The sequence below is a fragment of the Epinephelus fuscoguttatus genome, linkage group LG15 (assembly GCF_011397635.1).
Source record: "Epinephelus fuscoguttatus linkage group LG15, E.fuscoguttatus.final_Chr_v1".
Classification (NCBI taxonomy): Eukaryota; Metazoa; Chordata; class Actinopteri; order Perciformes; family Serranidae; genus Epinephelus; species Epinephelus fuscoguttatus.
The window spans coordinates 6,448,526-6,463,047 of NC_064766.1; the positions used below are offsets into that span (position 1 = coordinate 6,448,526).

The following is a 14,522-nucleotide window of genomic DNA, read 5'->3' on the forward strand; positions in this document are numbered from 1 at the left end:
CTTCACAATGTTCACAGACTCAAATTGAAAAGACAATATTGCATCAATGTGAAGTTGTCCAACTGTGTCTTCATTACCAGGCAGGGGTGACACTATTACCTTGGCATTGACACTATCTGCAGTTTTTTCTCTCATCAACTGTCCTTGGCAGCAACATTGTTATTCTCCAACATATTGAAATTGTCACCACATGAGCATCACAATACAGTAAGTGTGATCTCACATGATCATTTCCAATGCATCTAGGCCTTGAAATATCTATTTACATTGGTGTTAGAAAAGAAAATGGACTTAGTCATTAAACATTAAAGGGTTGTTCAAGTTAAAAGACACGTACGCTCTATGTCTTAGTAACACTTAACAAACGTCTGTTGTGCAAGATATCAAAAATGCATGCACATATGGTGCATCAATTTTCAGACTGAGGCTTTAAGCTCTAAAGCTGCACTGATTTTTTTAACTACTTCAGGGCAGCAGAATAAGCTGAAAACACAATATGTGTGATAATATCACCTTACAGTGAAGTTGTTTAGGCGAATGCGTAGGTCGGTGATCACCTACACACAGGGTTCCTACACATTTGGAATTTCAAAATTCCATACTTTTCCATACCCTAATTTCCAGACTTCTCAGCATTTTTTTCCCCCAGAGAATATGCGACATCTGAGTAAATATATCAGTGTATCATATTTCACATCATATTTAATTATTCTTAATAGGCGATTGTAGCCAAGTACCATAATGGCATGCAAATAAAAACTCAGGTAAGTTCAATGTCTGGGCTGAGGCAAAAAGGTTGGGACTCTGGGTGCAAGCGATGCAGTAACGAGACGTCGGTGTTTTTTCCTTTCATGTGGCTCAGAATCGCTTTCTCCCCCATGTTGGCGATGTCAAACGATTTCACACAAAGCTTGCATCTAGCTCTGTGTGTGAATTGGGAATCCTTGGCCAACCAGTATTTATATACGGTACTGTCAAGCCATCCATCCAAAAACTTGCATCTACCCATTGTGAACCACGTGAAACTCGTCTTCTTGTCGAAGGTGCAGTGTTGGAGTGAAACTTGATACCTGGGGGGCTGGAGGAGGCTCATGGGGCAGCGGACTGGACATACCACTTGTCAATCAGGTAAAAGGGGCGGTATGTTTTCTGAGACGTTTGCTCTCACACAAACTGTGCTTGGCCCGGCATAAAAGACGATCCAGATTGATTAAATTATTTTTGGAAATACCTAATTTTCTATTTTAGAAAACAGTATTTTAGAACAGTGGTAATAGTCTGGAAACATAAATATTTTTCCATACTTTATTTTTCATTTTCCATACTTTTTAATACCTGGAAATTCATCAAATTTATTTCCATACTTTTCCATACTTTCCATACTTGCGTAGGAACCCTGTACACATGTCCAGCATACGCAATGCAACATTAGCATTTATTTTAAGTTGTTTCTGACCTGATAAATTGAAGTCTAATATTCACTCACCAAGTAAATAACTATCAGTTAAGTTGCTAAAAATCCCAGCTCCACTGTGTTTGTGGTAGTGTGCAGTGGGTGTATCAGAGCTTTTTGTTGAAAATAGCTGCCTGCTGTAGCTTGAAACAAGGTTGATGGAACACTAAATTTGAAGGCAGGGAAGCCAAAGAAACAAACAGCAGAAACTGATTTTTTTTACTTACGGTTAAACTTCTTAGGTGATTGTAGAATCTTTCAATTCATTTTGATTAATTATTTTATTATAATTTGACATGTTTTTTCTGCAAGAAAAAAGAGCCAATTTCTGTGAAAACTGATTTATCCTACTCATGTCAGATGTCATAAATTTGCCATTACTACACATCAGGCTTTACTGTGAGGCAGTGATGTTGATAGATTTTCAATGTACTGATTGTATTTTGTATTTCAAAATATGTGGGAAACGTACAAATTAGGGTGCATTACTTTTTGTAGGAAAACATACAAACAGTTTATGAGAGGAGCTTGCCTGGACCCACAGGTGATCATTTGAGTGGGTCCCCAACAAAATGCGTGTATTTTGACAAATGGCAGTGTTATTCTCTTAAAGGTTATACTTATGGTTTCAAGTATGCTGTATCTGTATGAATATAAATTTCATTGTTTAACATTTTGAGAAATATGCTTATGCTCTTTCTTTCTGAAAAGAATTTTACATTTTCCTTTCACTCATTGACACTAGGAACAAAATGGGATTGCACAAGATATATGCACATATGGTAAAAAATAGTGGCTGCCAGTGAAAACATTTTTTCAACACAGCGCGTCCTGTGCTATCAGGGAAAAAAACAGGTTGGTCCCCTAGATGCTTCGATAATGAGTTTACTGGATCCTTTCGGATCTTAATGCATCTGCGCAGGGTTGCAACAGTATGAGATCTTCACAATATGATAACCAGTTGTACCGGACACACAGTATAACATAGTTATTATCAGTTACAATGACCCTTAAAGTAAAACATAAGGGTTTTTTGGTTAAACAAACCCTTCATTACAATTGAATCTTGAAACTTCTTTTCTAATGGCAGTATACTGTATCTGTCTCCATTCTGAAAATAAACTAAACTAAAATATGATAAAGGTGAGATTCTCTGTCTGGTTGCATTTACTGCCATAGAAAAGCAAATGCACACAACATGATCAATTTTTTACACCACAGTATACTTTAAAAACGGTATGCCCCTGCGACCATACATAGACATGCAGGACGCTTACCTAGCAACATCACTGGTAAGGTATGACTAAGGTATCGAAACTGAAGGCTGTATGTAAAGTCATTTTATATCACTGAACACTATTCAATCTATGGTTACAAATCATTGTTTCTTTCACCCCCATCTGTCCTGTTCCTCCTCACTGTCGGTTATAATAAAGCAGGTTTTTTTTCTACTGGTGCAAGAATATCTCCTTATGGCTGGAGGTAGGGCTGCTCGATTATGGAAAAAATCATAATCACGATTATTTACACAATTATGTCTTTGAATTTGGAACAGCATTTATTGAACATGTTAAAAAACACTCTCCTGTTAAATATATAAAAATATCTTGTAATTTAGTAGCAGGGTCCGACGTTAAAGTTTTTTCCTACTTGCCCTGTCGGGCAAGTACTTCTCAAATCTACTTGCCCCATCTAAATTCTTACTTGCCCTGCCTAAGAGGTTCTTTTTCTGGCTGTGTGGTGCATATTTTCGCTCATAACTTATATCTTACGTCAGCAGAGATGCTCAGCCAATGGAGGCAGCTGCACATAAAAAGCAGCACACTGCAACTGGCCCCTCCGAGGACAGAAACAGGAGAGGAAATACACAATTACAGGTCCGGAATTAAGTCATTTTTAGGGCAAGGCCACTTTGGCCTTTGATAAATACAAATTTATTGGGGCATCACGGCCAAAATGTGGGGCACCAAGGCCAAAACCAATGGCGCAATAACAATATGTGCTAACTACATTGAATGAAGACAAAACAATATATGTGCTGAAAAACAGTACTGAGTTTATTAAAACTGGGTGTGCATGACTGGGGATATGTCTCGTTTCTTGTTGTTTTGATTCATGTCCCTTATTTTTTATGTCTTTGAAATCTCTTTATTCTTTTGTTATCTCCTAGTTATTAAGAAATTATTATTAGAAGATTCTTTATTGTCCTTTCTCAGCACATTACCTACATTGAAACGAAATTTGACCCATCCTACTGTATACACTGGGAGCAGTGGGCAGCCGCAGTGCAGCATCCGGGGACCAACTCCAGTTCTTTTGCCAATGCCAGTGGTCAGGGTCACTGACAGGAGTATTCACCTAACATAGCCTACATATCTTTAATTATATAATTATTCATATGTCTGTATGTATATTTTTACATAAATTCCCAATATTTTATTTGCCTGTAAAAAAAATCTTGTTCCTTCATTTAATTTGATAGTGTTTATTGTATTGTATTATATGTATTAATTCTCTACAGGATCTTGTATGTTCTTTAATGTGTGTTCAATTTATTAAAAGAAAAACAAAAAAACGTTTTGGTGAATCCTGCAGCAAAGTGAGCCCTCTTCCATAGAGATGATCTTTGCCTCCCAGTTTGTTCCTGGCGGCAGAGCAGAGTGAACCATCTTCTTCTCAGAGGATCTTTGTCCCATCTCCATGTACGCAGTGTAAACATCTTTCGCTGGCGATTTCTAGTCACTTCTAGTGACTTTCGCAGTCACTAGAAGCACATTATGACCCTTTGTAAAAGTTTCTGTGTGGTAACTGTGCTAACATGAGCTAACGTTAGCGGCTAAGGACTGAGAGGCTGTCCGGTAACGTTATGTGTGTGTGTGCATGTGTCTCGGAGTGTCAGTAACGTTATGTTAACTTAGCCGTAGCCTTGCTATGCTGTTTGTCATAAAAAACAGGGCATGCTACACTGGCCGTATGGGTAGGAGGGGCATTACGGCCACACACCGGGGACTCCACAGCACTGGCAGTTTGGCCGTGGTATAATTCCTGCCCTGCGATTAGAAATAATAAAAATAAAAAATCCGAGTCTGTGCTGCTTGCCCGATCGGGCATGTCTGCGCAGGGACTGCTGGCCCGCCGGATATTTTTACTTGCCCCAGGCATTCGGGCAACCGTTAATGTCGGACCCTAAACTGTTGTAGGCTACTGCACTCAATCTTTTGAAAACAAGAAATAAATAAAATACAATAAGAGGCAGATACTTCAATAAATTAAGTGGTTCTACCTTTTTTTATCAACCAAGCGACGCTGCTCAGCCTCACCCTCTGTCATCTTTACACGTGCTTAAATCGCCGGCCTGGATCTCCACTCTCCACACACGCGGGGGCGTAGCGGTTGAGTTGCGCATGCGCGTCTCAGAACGGAAACACCAAATAATCGTTTTTCCTCAATTATATGAATTTTGACATCGTCTGGAGCCAAAATCGTAATCACGATTAAAATACGATTAATTGAGCAGCCCTAGCTGGAGGGTGCCATCAGAGTCACCTAGCTCCTTCATATAGCCTGGGTTAATATTGAGCAGAAGCACTCAGAGATAACTTGAGGTTTTGACCCCAAGGCGTTACGTAATCCTTCGTTTTAAAAACTATTATGGCTTACACATCGCCTGGGGGTCTACACCACTATTAGATCATATCTGCACTGCACTGCCTCTGCCTGGCTGACTTGCTGACTTACTGAATGACTTGAGAGCCTACACATTTCCTATTAAAGTAGCTGATTATATCAACATTGTTATGTTGTAATATGACAGTAAATGCTTGGCCAGCTGGATTCACTGGAAACTTAAGTGACTCTTAATGGTTGACTGCATGGCAAGTGGACCGAGGATGTTAAGTACACCTGGTTGGATGAACGCTAGCTTGACTTCCTGCCTGCCTGACTGGTAATCTGAGGGGGATTGCATGTAATCCCACCAATCTCTAAAGCAGAAATCATGGCATCATCATCATCACAACAGCCATGCATTAGAACATCTCTGATAATCCATCAAGCTTCCTGCCTGTAGTTTTAGGCATCATCAGCCTGTCAGCCTTTCTTTTTTCATTTTATCATGCTATCCATGGTTCAGACTTTCAAGGATACCAAAAGAGCTGCATGCAGGACCCATGGTTACCTCAGAGTTCCACTGTAAACCTGTCTGCTGAAATTGTTTCTGATTTCCCAACCCCATTAGTTGATCAGTCATGATTAGCTTCTGGACTGGAAAATGCCAAGAGTTATGGATGTTTCAGTAAAGCTGCTCCCACTATCCAGTACATTAACCACTTTACAACATATCAGACTCAGTTCGCCAAGCTCAACTCTACTATAATAGACTCAATTCATTGTTTTTTTTTTTGTTTTTTTTTTACTATTAACCTTGACAAGCTTAACTTAGTACTGGGTGTCATTGCATCTCAAGCATGTTGATAAACACAGTTTACTAGTATTTGTAAAATACTGTTTCCCTTTACAATTCTTGTCATCTTGTTATGCTGGTGATAAAGGACATACAGCCTTTTTAGGTCCCTCTGCATATGGGGACTAACACAATGCCAACTTCTTTCTTTTTCTTTCTTTCTTTACTTCTTTCTTTCCATCTCTGTGTGTCATTTTCATTCTTGGCTTTCTATCTTTCAGACCACCCTATCTATCACTTATCTGTCACAAAGATATTTCCCATTAAAAGTAGGCCTATACTGTTTGAAGAGGACTGCTACACTTAATTCTATGCTAGGAAAGAGGATACACCCGGAGGGTTACAGAATCTAGTCCGCAGTTAACACAGCACAAAGTATTAAGGAATTAGGAATTGGGCATTGTTCATTATAAGGGTGTTTATTAGGCTATATGTTTCCACAACAAAAATCTGCTTTTTCAATACCAAAAAGCCTGAACCAAGCATTTTCTCCACTAATTTTTAATAAAATGATACATAATCCTTACTGCCTTTAATGTATTTGGCTTTGTGTTCATTCACTATGATACTGCTCACTATCCTGTGAACCACACTGGAGTAAAATGGAGAAAATGGCCAGCAACAGGAATGGGCCTGCTGCTAACACACATTGATTTAAGAAGGCTTCTTAAATGCCAAATTGTTGAAACTTTGCTAAATGATCCAGGCTTAAACTAAGGTCATGGAAGTAAGAATTTAGATGCTACCTGACCTAAACTGTACTCCTTGGGACATATCAACTAGCAGCCTGACAATAAGCCTCTGGGGGACAACAGTTAAGTTTCCAGGTGTTCCAGTGAAATCAACAGATATTCGGGCCAAGACTTCCTCTTCCGAGCCCCACTTATTTTGGTTAATCCTTACAAAGAGAAGAGATATCTGTATATGAATGCAGTTTAAAAATAAAAAAAATAAAATCTAATAAAAAGCAAAACATCAGACAACAGTCGATGGGTTCTGAGATTGTATAACAGCCAATGCAATCCACTTCTCCGGCTGTCAACATGGACTGTGTGGTTGGTCAATACTACTCAGACTACAAACAAAAACCAGAATGCTTCTGATATCAAAATCTTACCCTCGCCTACAGGTTCTGCGTATATATGCAGATATCTTTTAATAGAAATTATGTATCATTAGACAAATGGTCCACATCAAAGATCTGACTGGATGAGCTGGGACAGAGACAGTGACTAGGACAATTAGTGGATCAGGCCTTAAGGACACAACAGTTTCCTTATTAAGACTGTATGGCAGTGCTGGGTAATGGTGAAAGAAAAGGTAAATAACATAAATATAAAGTTTATATTATATTTGACCAAATAACTGTAATGGTATTGTATTTGGGGGATGAGATTATTGGTCCTTTCAGGAGTATCTGCTCAAAGCAGCTTTCTGAGAATTGATCATTGGTAATTTGGATGTGACGACCAAACAGATGGAGGCTGTTTATTTCACTCATTAGCATTAATGCTGCCTTTAATGCCAAGAAAAGGCAAGTTTTAAAATAAATTACAGGCTTACAGTCACTGAAATTCAAAATGGTATCTTCTAGGGATGTTTCAAATGTCCAAATCCACAAGTCAATTAGATTTTGGAATCTAAGGTCCCAATTCAAATCGATTAAATTTAAACAGTTTGGGGTTTTTTTTTTTTCAGCACTGAAGGCTATGCCACTGTTAAGACTCATAATTTGTACAGATCAATGTGTCATTGGCTGAGAACATTTGGAAGAAACTGTTTAACAAATACAAAAAAACAAAAAGAAGAGCAGAGATGAGATGGCAGAGGGTTCTTTGAATTAACAGCTTGGGTTTCCTCACCTGTAAGAAACCACCAGATCTAGTCAATCTATGAGTGTTTTCTGTTTCTATTTTGATTTCGATTTCAATGACTGAATAAAACGAACCAAAATGGTGACACTCCATATATCTTCTGTCTCCTATTATGATAACCACATAAAGCAAATTGGTATAGTGGTCAAATACACATACAGTGCAATTTTACTGACATCTTTCTCCATATTTCTTCTCACACCCTAGTATCAGTATAATATTTCAATACATTCATTTAGCAGACAGATGATACTATTCATTGATTAGTCAATTGACAGAAAATTAATCAGTAAATATTCTGATAATTGATTAGCATTTTACAAAAAAACATGCCAAACACTCTCTGGTTCAAGCTTCTCAAATGTGAGGATTTGCTACCTTTATCAAAGTCATACTGTGGGAAGTTAGATATTTAAGGGTTTTGGAATGTTTGTTGAAGGGCTGTCACATTCTAACTGGTCAATGGGTTGGTTGATATGCTCTTGTCCAATCAAATTCTCATTGGCTGGACAATCACTGTTGTTACTTTAATAAGGCAGTGTGTTCCCCAAGGCATTTCTTTTCCAAACTGATAACAGCAGTTGCTCAGCACTTGTAGTTGTCCTAGGTGACAGTTGGTCTTTGTGGTATTTGTGCTGCCCCTTCTCCATTGTGATTGGATGGTTGGTGACATTGGCAAATGCAACATTTTACCCAAAGTTAAACATTTTTTTAACTGTCATATTAAATCTAAAAAACACATAAATAATCACAGAAGACATTCAGTGTTGGATTTATCATTATGGATTGGTCCCCAGAAAGACGTTGATGATCAAGCCTGGATTATAAAGCTTCTGAAAGCAATATGATCACAGTAGAGCCCTTGCTGGAGCGTCAGGATGGCTAACGTTACCTACTGGGCTAAAAGCAGTGAGTCTCTCTCTCGCATGCAGCGTTACTGAGATATTTAATGTTAGCAATGTCATGTTGTATATGACATCATCAACTCCATGGTTAACTTCTAGAGTGTCCAGTATGTCTGATTTTTCTTATCAAGCCTGTTCAACGCTAGTGGTGAGACCAACACGTGATTGTAGCTGAGCTGGATGCTCCCAGCAATACAGTGCACAGTTTATTTTCAGATAATATTACAGTGGGCATCACATTTATTTTCCGCTCAAGGCATTCCACTTGCCTGAACACAGAGTTAACTTGCCCTGGGCAAGTGTTAATGTCGAGTCCTGTGACAGGAAAAAACGCTTTGGTGGACACACAACCCTCCCAGGTAAAGTTTACTCAATTTACACCATGGAAATTAGCCTAGAGATAACATACATATATGTTCCCCATCAAACAACCAATCGGTCAAAAAGTAGGTCAAATTTCAGTCAAGCAAAATTATCTTTGTTTGATTGCAGCCCTAGTTTGTTGAATATAACAATTTAAAGTGGATTTTTCTCTATTTCCTACAGTTTTATAGACTAAAAGATCAAATGAATTGCCTATTCACATACACTGGGTGTAGTAATAGTGAGTTCAGCCTCTTGCTCAAAGACTCTTTAACATGTGGCTGTGACTAGCTGGGAATACAAACAGAAAACCCTTCAAGGAGCCAAACCATACCACTTCTGCTAACAGCTCCCCAGAGTAAGAACATAAAAACAAAAGATACTAAAAAATATATTATATTTAATAATAAATCACTGTTGAGAGACTCTTAATTAAAATGCATAACACAGCTTTGATCTATAATAAGATACGTGTTACCAGAAATTTTAACTTCCACCATCTAATACTGATTATGACTTGTGGCTAGAAGTGGTGTCAAAAAATTAATAGTTAAAACTCAAGAGGATCTTTGATGAAATGCAGCGTGACATATGAGTGACAGAGGCAGAGACAGGCAGTAACAAGGCGACAGGTAGGCAGAGCTGAAGAGGCCAAAAGTATCTAACAACCCCAAATAAACACAGCAGCTAAGACTGCCAGAAAAATGACTGACCTCTTCAACCCTGCAGGAGCCACCAGCAGATCCATCAACACCAGCCATTGTCCCCTGACCCACAGACAATTATTTTAATTTCCTGTACTAGACCCCAAACTTCCCACAGATACCAAACATGTCAGGCTGAAATTACTGTGTAATGTCACTTTTCTACTGCAAGGTACGGCATGTTTCTACTCAACTTGCTCAGCTCTTTTTTGGTTTTCCATTAGCAAAAGTTTGGGAAACTGTATACACGCATTTTTTTTTTTTTTTTTTTTTGGTACCACTTCAAATGAGGTTCCAAGCGAGCTGAGCCAGTACTAGAAGGTGGAGATAACATGCTGGACAGCACTGATTGGTCAGAAACAACTGTCATTTGAGTGATGGGACATCTTGTAAAAACTCACCATTTTTAAAATAGCCAAGCTACCGTCAATAGCTGCTACAATGTTTTTATTCACTAGACCCTGATTTTACAAAATGGCAGCCAACAAATGTACATCATACAGTATGTACACTACACTGGCATGTTGATCAAGTGCAGATGTTCCTGTTTGGTTACTAATGATAGGACTTCCATGATGGTTGCTATTACGGTCAGCAACAGTCACATCTACACTTAGAGGGTACTATCACACCTCAGGAACAGTGCTAAAATGACTTTCTCCCTTAGACTTAGATTGTAAATGTCTGTAAATCAGTGAATATATATTTTTGAGTCACAACCCCCATAAAATGACTCATTTCAACATCTAGATTTGATCATTTCAGTCCGATAACATTTAGAAGAACTAGAAGAGCTGCACAATTAGATCCTTTTATCCCCATTAATGATAGTGGAGGGCTATAGAGGAAGTTAGCCACTTGGCTGGCAGAAATCTCTGGTGCGCCTACTGTATTGACCCAACGATGCGGAAGCAGAGTGGAGGATCTAGGTAATTGCACACATGGAAGTATAACTTTTTTGGCTTCATGCACTACTAAATAACTTTCATCAGAAAGAAAAGGGCTCTGCCTCTGACACTGTATGCAACTCTCTATACATCTATGGGTACTAAAAGTGAATTTAGTCAAGTCGAGCTGAACCATGCAGTGAAAATGGGACACTGATGAAACACAGGCCTCTTGAATGTGTCCATTTTATGTAATGATGCAGCCATGTATCTTGGGTTTGAACATCATGTAGCCTTAGTCATGTGTTGCACCAAGCAGTTAAAGAACATTAACAAATTTAAGGAGAGAATTAAGATCCTCCTACTACAATAGTATTCCCACAACGTGTCTGTGCTGTGGTCACCCATTTATTAATGACTTTACGATGCATTTATTATCCTCAAACACTGCACATTAAATTCCAAGTGTGAAACAGACTGAAGACCAAAATGAGAAACATCCAGAGAGAGAAAGACATGAGAATAGATAGAACAATGTGTACTAATCCACACAGAGACAGAGGATGCAGTGTGTGTAGCTGTGAATGTGTGTAGAATGGGGAGGGGGGTATTATTGTATAACGACAGGCTTAGTCCCTATAGAACATCACAGACTCTTCCTAAAACGGGTGTATGGGCTCTGTAACATCAGAAAAAAACCTTTATATAACATGGCCTTGACTGTTTTGGTGGTGCACCTGCTGCCTTTGAGAAAACTATACCCCTGTAGTAAATACTATAGAGACTAATACCAGCAAAAATCATAGACTATAGGTTACTGTAGTCCCATATAGGACTATTCATCTTAAAGAGGCACAGTCTAAAATAGCACAGATGCAATGAGGCCACTAAACACTCATTAATGATTACTGAGGGGCACTATGAGCTCATGTGGGGATATTATAGGAATATCTTTGGGAGGACTATAGCCTGGTGATTTTTCAGCAGGAGGGGTGTACCATCCCGACTGCGGCACCACCATAACAAAGAGACACGAATCCACGGACCTCTGCATGAGACACAGAGATCCCCCCTCACACGCCCACTATCCTCAGCCATTGTAAAGGGAAACACCGTGCACCACTATGTCAAATTGCCTGTCCGCCATATGATAAGCTAAATATAGGCCCATATCCTCGCCACTGCAGCGCGAGACCTAAATATGAGACCTATAAATATGACATGAATTTCATCATTCACTTCGTAATGCACGAGAGGATGGCGCAGCGCGAGGCTACAGTAAACAACGATAAACACGCGATGACACATCATATATCAGACAGGAATTGTAAAACGGGCAACTGTACTCACCGTTTCGATGTGTGCCTTTTCTCTCGCAGAGCGCGTGTGTGTATGTGTGTGTGTGTATATGTGTGACAGTTAGAGTGTGTGAAGGTGAAAATCTCTCCACCTTTCGCTGCTTGCAGAGCAGACTGGTGCCAGGACTCAGAGGCAAGCCCCGCCCCTTTCCCAAGCGGCTTAGCCAATCAGGAGCCCGGAGCCAAAAAAGAGCCTTTTCATCTGAATCTGCAGGCATCAGGCTGCTGCTGCCTTCAAGTGCTGCCGTAAACATCAAGATTTTACTTTTTTTCCACTTCTTTGCGGGGGTTAGGGCGCGGAGTGGCTCTGTATCAGTTTGTGTTGAAAATGTCTTCATTTACGTAACGAAAAACACAAAGAATCAGGCACCAGGTGACAATTCGAATATATATAAATAAAAAAATAGGCCTATAGGCCTAATGGAATATAATGCAGCTCTTAGGTATTCTGTGTTGCTTTCAAATATTTACTCCTCAGAAGATGACTTTTTCTCATTTAATGTTATACCTACCGAGACAATACAGCTGTAGGCATGATTTACTCTTCCATCTTATTTTGTGTTTGTGTGTTTGGGAAAGTACCCTCTATAATGTGCATGCCAGCAAGCATTGGGTGTCAATATGACTTCAGAGAGATGTTGGACTTTTAGGATGAACAGATGTCATATTTTGATTGGAATGAAAATCAAGTTGAAAATATTTTAAATGTCTAATGACGTTTGAATTTCAAATTGTGTGGACATTAATATTTTGATGTTTTCCAGATGCTGGGTTTTGTTCTCCATTATTCTACGTCAAGATGATGTTGCCGTGAGACATTTGGAAGATGTTGGATTTTGGTTCCCTAAGAGCACAACTTAAAACCAACAAAATATCAGTGTCATCTGTTGTCAGAATTCTACGTCAGACTGACATCAGCAGTAGACATTATCCTGAAACTGAATTTTGGTCACCCAACATCCCAACCTAAATTCAACTGAATATCAACTTCTAATGACGTTGGTGGCCACCTGGGTGGTGTTTACATGACTGATAAATGAATTACTTTTATTTAATTAAAAAAACTTGACTCTAATAGATCACGTGTTTCAGCAATCTTTAACCATGTTTAAAACTTTGTGCACATTCGAATCATATTCCACAAATCTGTGTTCTCTAAGAATTGAGAATGAAGTGGTAATATTCTGAGGGAAAGTCTACCTGTCCTATAGTCTGCTGTGCTGTGGATTATGTTATTGCTTGAGTGATATGGTAGTATCCCTTTCAGAATATCTCAAGGCCCAGACACACCAAACTGACATCAGAGAACCAGTGGTGACAATGCCCAGTACTGCAAAAAAGCCAACAATGGCCGACTAGTGCCAATGGTGTGTGACAAAGTGCAAAAACGGAGGAGACTGACACTCACCGATGGCCTGACACTGACAAGCAGCCGATCTTCGGCTTGGTGTGGCAGGGCCCAGAACACCATTTAGGACTGTCTTTGGATGAGAGAAACTTTATAGAAGCAGCTGTGCACTGCTCAAGTCTCCCATTCTATAATATATACAAAAACAAAAGTGCTCTTATTTTGACAGATCAGATCAGATTTAAATTTATTTTCATTGCTCAAAGTATGAAACAGTCCAGTGAAATAAAATTTAGCGTCTAACTTTAAAATGCAAACAGTGGCAAAGTGTAGTAGGTACTGTATCAATAAATTCACAATTAAACAGTAATTTAATAGGGCTTCTAATTGCTGTATATCACAATTTAATGCATCTATGGTGTGCCATTCATATAATTATGATATGTAAAGTACAGACAAATGTTCAGCAAGGTAAAATTATAGTTATTACCAATGGAGTCTGTCTTTGAAGAAAGCATAGACAAAGTTTCACTTTTAGTTCAGTTCCCTGTTGAAAATAACAGTTTGTTTGGAGAGCACTGAACATACAACTGGATAAATGAGACTTAATAGATTATACTGCATGAGTTGTGTAAGAGTTTGTAAGCTGATGTTTTTGATATATTTGATAAACGTGGACCCTCATGACTTCCATTCATCAAGAATTCTCTCAGTTTTTGGATTCTTTGGTCACCAGAGGCATGCAACAAAAACATTGTTTTTTCCTGAATTCACCGTTACATGGGGTGAGTCATTAGTATACACATGGTCACTTGCAGGGTGAATATCTTTAAATATAGGTAAGGTGAATTGCATCAGGCAAGAATTGACCCTAAAGTAGCAACAGTAGCATAAAAGAATTGCAAAAAGCTTGATGAAGTGAAAAGTCCTGAGGTTAGTAGGTGCTATGTTTAGAATAGAGAATGATCCAAGGCATGCAGCAATATGTCATTCACAGCGTGACTTCAGGGTTCTGCCACCAAATTAAAATTCAACTACTTCACACATAGCAAGCTAAAATGCTTTTCCAAAGATTTGTTACCTTGCTCTGAGCTGTTGTTTTTGCAGTAACATCTGGTACATTTTTATTTGGGCAGCTCCGTCTGTTGTGGGGCACATTGTGGACTAA

The 14,522-nt window shown here is 38.9% G+C and overlaps 1 protein-coding gene across 3 annotated transcripts in view; it reads right to left on the minus strand.

The window, feature by feature from the left end:
- map4l (microtubule associated protein 4 like) overlaps positions 1-12,154 on the minus strand; it is a 146,966-nt gene extending 134,812 nt beyond the window's left edge. For all 3 annotated transcript variants that reach the window (XM_049597693.1, XM_049597691.1, XM_049597690.1), the window contains exon 1: positions 11,999-12,154. The gene's annotated coding sequence lies outside the window, so the exon portion shown is untranslated. The remainder of the gene's footprint in view (positions 1-11,998) is intronic.
- Positions 12,155-14,522: the final 2,368 nt, after the last annotated feature.